This window comes from Dendrobates tinctorius, unplaced genomic scaffold (genome assembly GCF_039654945.1).
Source record: "Dendrobates tinctorius isolate UK_male_01 unplaced genomic scaffold, ASM3965494v1 ptg000029l, whole genome shotgun sequence".
In the NCBI taxonomy this organism is placed as follows: Eukaryota; Metazoa; Chordata; class Amphibia; order Anura; family Dendrobatidae; genus Dendrobates; species Dendrobates tinctorius.
Genome location: NW_027361697.1, coordinates 57,418,824 through 57,424,352, shown reverse-complemented (window position 1 = coordinate 57,424,352; position 5,529 = coordinate 57,418,824).

Sequence of the window (5,529 nt, the reverse complement as noted above, 5' to 3'; positions counted from 1 at the left end):
CGTCATTCTGGATTTCAGCAGCAGCTCAGGAATCCAGTTTGACACCACAGGCTCATTGAAATTGACTTCTTCAAATTATTTTTCAGTGATTAAATAATAAATCTTATGGTGGCCCAGACAAACCTGCATGCCCAACAATTTTTCACCCAAAATTCCAAGTCATCATATGCCAGATGGACCTATATATTTTTAACAATTATATTAATTACATGATATTTTTCAAATAAAATATATTTAATATTAACAATTTAGTCATTCATTGCACTTATTATTAGGAGGATTTTATTCCCCTTAAATGCAGCAGAAATGATGACATTTTGGGGAATTGTGATGCATATGGGCATAATAAAAAACAGAGCTTCAGCAATACTGGGGTACTAATATTCTCTACAGGATACCAGTATTTCGCATGGCCATGACAAGGACACGATGTGAAGGGATCCAAAATTTTTTGCATTATAGTGATAATGCGCAGTGTCCTTCCCGAGATGATCCAAACTTTGATCGTCTATATAAAATTCGGCCAGTGGTTGAACACTTCAGCAGAAATTTTGCTGAGGTGTACACACCCCAGAGGGACATCACTATTGATGAATCTCTCATTCACTTCAATGGGAGGCTAAAATTCCGACAATACATGCCCAGTAAGAGGTCCAGATACGGAATAAAACTGTACAAACTGTGCGAGAGTACCTCAGGGTACACCCACAGATTTAGGGTCTACGAGGGGAAGGACACCCAGATTAATCCTCTTGAATGTCCCCCTGTCCTGGGGGTGAGGGGGAAAATTGTGTGGGAATTGCTGTACCCACTGCTGGATAAGGGTTATCACCTCTACATTGATACATTTTACACCAGCATCCCACTCCTCAAGGAACTCTCTGCCAGAGGTACAGATGCATGTGGCTCCATGAGGAAAAAATCAGTGAGGCCTCCCTAAGCCACTAATGTGGCAAACGCTGCAAAAAGGGGAAAGCAGAGCCCAATGCAGCGACAACATGCTGGTGGTCAAGTATAAGAACAAAAGGGATGTCCTTAAAGACAAAAATGTCCAGGAAGGATGGGAAGTCTTGAAAAATGAAATTCTCAAAGCACAGTTGTTAACAATTCCGAAAAGAGGGAAGAATAGGAAGCATTTAAGGAACCAGGATGGATGAACACAGAACTTAAGCACATGCTAAAAAGGAAGAAAAAAATGTTTATAAAATGGAAAGAGAGAGGCATATCTAAAGAAGAATATAATGCTGTCAGCAGAACCTGCAGGGCACAAATCAGATTATCTAAAGCTGAAAATGAATTGAGGCTTGCAAGAGATGTCAAAAGCAATAATAAAGGATTTGGGGGATATGTCAAAAGTAAAAGAAAAGTCAAAGATGCTATAGGATTTTTACAGGATGAAAATGATGAAATGGTAAGACAGGATATTGAGAAGGCTGAACTTTTAAATTCCTATTTTGCATCTGTTTTCTCTCAGAAAGGAAATGTAACATCAACTGTTATTCACTGTCCTATTAAGGGAATAGAAGAATCCAGGATATCTATAAACAGAAAGATAGTGAGGAAACACTTAGCTAACCTAAATGAATTCAAGTCTCCAGGTCCAGATGAATTACACCCCAGAGTACTGAAGGAGATAGCAGAAGAAATTTTTGAACCCCTCTCCATAATCTTTGAAAATTCTTGGAGAACAGGAGAAGTGCCAGAAGACTGGAGAAGAGCAAATGTTGTTCCTATCTTCAAAAAGGGGAAGAAGGTGGACCCAGGCAACTATAGGCCGGTGAGTCTGACTTCTATACCAGGAAAGATCTTTGAACAAATTATTAAACAACATGTATGTCAGTACCTGGATAAGAATGAAGTGATTAAACAGAGTCAGCATGGGTTTGTAACTAATAAGTCATGTCAGACTAACTTAATTTCCTTCTATGACGGTATCACTGATTGGGTGGATCAAGGAAATGCTGTAGATATAGTATATCTTGACTTCAGCAAAGCATTTGACAAAGTCTCTCATACAATCCTTATTGAAAAAATGACTAAGTATGGAATGGACAAGGCAACTGTTAGGTGGATTCATAACTGGCTTAGTGATCGGACCCAAAGAGTGGTCGTAAATGGATGCACATCCAGTTGGAAGAATGTCTCAAGTGGGGTACCACAGGGCTCTGTCCTAGGCCCTGTATTGTTCAACATCTTTATCAACGATTTAGATGAAGGAATTGAGGGTAAACTGATTAAATTTGCTGATGACACAAAGCTAGGAGGGATAGCTAATACTAGAGAAGAGAGAGAGAGGATTCAAAAAGATTTAAATTAACTGGAGAAGTGGGCAGCAACTAACAGAATGGTTTTTAACAGGGAGAAATGCAAAGTACTACATCTGGGCAATAAAAATGAAAAAAGCATATATAGAATGGGAGGAATAGGGCTAAGTGACAGCACATGTGAAAAAGACTTGGGTATACTAATAGATCACAGACTGAATATGAGTCAACAGTGTGATGCAGCAGCAAAAAAGGCAAATGCAATTCTAGGATGTATTAACAGAAGCATACAGTCTAGATCACGTGAAGTCATTATTTCCCTCTACTCCTCTTTGGTCAAACCTCATCTGGAATATTGTGTCCAGTTTTGGGCACCACATTTTAAAAAAGACATCAACAAACTGGAGCAAGTTCAGAAAAGAGCGACCAGAATGGTGACCGGTCTGCAAACCCTGTCTTATGAGGAAAGGTTGCAGGATTTGGGATTGTTTAGTTTGCAAAAGAGAAGACTGAGAGGAGACTTAATAGCTGTCTACAAATATCTAAAGGGCTGTCACATTGTAGAAGGATCAACTTTATTCTCATTTGCACAAGGAAAGACTAGAAGCAATGGGATGAAACTGAATGGGAGGAGACACAGATTAGATATTAGAAAAAACTTTTTGACAGTTAGAGTGATCAATGAGTGGAACAGGCTGCCACGAGAAGTGGTGAGTTCTCCTTCAATGGAAGTCTTCAAACAGAGGCTGGACAGACATCTGACTGGGATGATTTAGCGAATCCTGCTTTGAGCAGGGGGTTGGACCAGATGGCCCAGGAGGTCCCTTCCAACTCTATGATTCTATGATTCTATGATTCTATGATTCCTTATCTTGACCACCATACACAATGAAAATAGCACCCTTGTCACTGTTTGTGGGACCACAACACAAGTCCCAACGCCAGATTGTGTCTTGTATTACAATCTGTACATGGGGAGTACATGGGGAGTGTGGATCTTTCAGATCAGGTCCTCCAACAATACAGTGCCATGCAAAAAGCCATGGTATGGTACAAAAAAGTGGCCATGCACATTGTACAGATGGCACTGTACAATGCTTTTGTTCTGTTCTGATCTGCAGGCAATATGGGGACCTTCCTTCAGTTTCAGGAGGAAGTCATCAAGGCCCTAATGTTTGGCACTCAGGGAGGTGAGGGCCCCAGTACTTCTTAATCTGATAGTGCTCGTATTGTCCCAGGTCAACATTTCCCAGAACAGGTTCCCCAAACAGTGAGGACAGGCCGATCACAAAAACGGTGCAGAGTATGCTCCAAGAGGACACAACTTACCATTGAGAAACATGCCCTGAGAAACCTGGCGTTTGCATTAAGGATTGTTTCAAAGCATATCACACGTCCACAAATTACTAAAATTAGTTTATACCCTGTTGACACAACACACTCTTATAATCTGATGTACCCCGCACATCTTACACATATCACCACATTATAAATTCATACACCAGTAAACCCAAAAGCATTATAAAAATTACTATAAAACTATGCCTCTAGATAAATTCCTTCAGGGGTGTAGTTTCCAAAATGAGGTCACTTGTGGAGGATTTCCATTGTTTAGGCACATCAGGGGCTCTGCAAACGCAACATGACGCCCGCAGACCATTCCATCAAAGTCAGCAATCCAAAACGTCACTCCTTCCCTTCCGTGCCCTGCCATGCACCCAAACAATGGTTTTCCCCCACATATGGGGTACACTCAGAAGAAATTGATCAGCAACTATAGTTGACCATTTTCTCCGTTTACACGTGAAAATAAAAAAATCGTTGCTAAAAGATCATTTTTGTGGAAAAAATGTGAATTTTTATTTTCATGGCTCTACGTTAGAAACTTCTGTGAAGGACCTGGGGATCAAAGTGCTCATCACACAGCTACATACGGGGTTTTTCCAATGTTTAGGCACTTCAGGGGCACTTCAAACGCAACATGGCATCCGCTCACAATTCCATCCAATTTTGTATTCAAAAGTCAAAAGGTGCTCCTTCCCTTCTGAGCCCTGCCGTGTGCCCAAACAGTGGTTTTCCCCCACATATGGTGTATCGGCGTACTCAGTAGAAATTGCACAACAACTTTAGTGGACCATTTTCTCCTTTTACCATTGTGAAAATAATGAAATTGTTGCTAAAAGATCATTTTGTGCCAAAAAAGTTAAATGTTCATTTTTCCTTCCACGTTACTTCAGCTCCTGTGAAGCACCTGAAGGGTTAATAAACTTCTTGAATGTGGTTTTCAGTACCTTGAAGGGTACAGTTTTTAGAATGGTGTCACTTTTGGGTATTTCCTGTCATACAGACCCCTCAAAATGACTTTAAATGTGAGGTGGCCCCTAAAAAATGGTTTCGTAAATTTTATTGAAAAAATTAAAAATCGGTGGTCAAATTTTAACCCTTATAACTTCCTAACAAAAATTTTTGGTCAAAAATTGTGCTGATGTATAGTAGACATGTGGTAAATGTTATTTATAAACTAATTTTTGTGACATATCTCTCTGATTTAAGGGCATAAAAATTCAAAGTTCAAATATTGCTAAATTTTCAAAATTTTCAACAATTTTCCATTTTTGTACACAAATAAATGTGTCATATTGAAGAAATTTTACCAGTATCATAAAGTACAATATGTCATGAGAAAACATTCTCAGAATCACCAGGATCCTTTGAAGCATTCCAGAGTTATGGCCTCATAAAGTGACAGTGGTCAGAATTGAAAAAAATGGCCTGGTCAGGAAGTTGAAAACAAGCTTCGGAGTGATGGGGTTAACCCTAGAATGCGTATTGGGGGCCTTTTAGGCCCCCATGCTTACTTTTTTGCTATTATCTGCAAAATTACTTAAGCTAGAATTTTGAAACTCCAGGTAATCCTCAAGTATGTCGTTGTTGGTAATATCCAGTTGTTCATATAATTTTTTTCATAGGCATTTCGGTGTAACAATGCTTTTTTGGTGAAAACCACATCTGCATGGTTTGGGGGCCTTTTAGGCCCCCATGTATTTTTATCATGTTCTCAGTAGTGTTTGTGTCGCAAGTTACATTATTTGTACTCAGTAATGCTGGTTGGGGGGCCAGGGTGTGGATAATGCTGTATGAGGATGTCATGTGATTTTTGGAGGGAGAGATAAGGCCATGACATCATCTCAGGTCCTTCTGAACACAGTAATGAGCTGTGTAGAGAGTAATGAGGACAGTATACACTGTGCGCTAATTGTGAAGG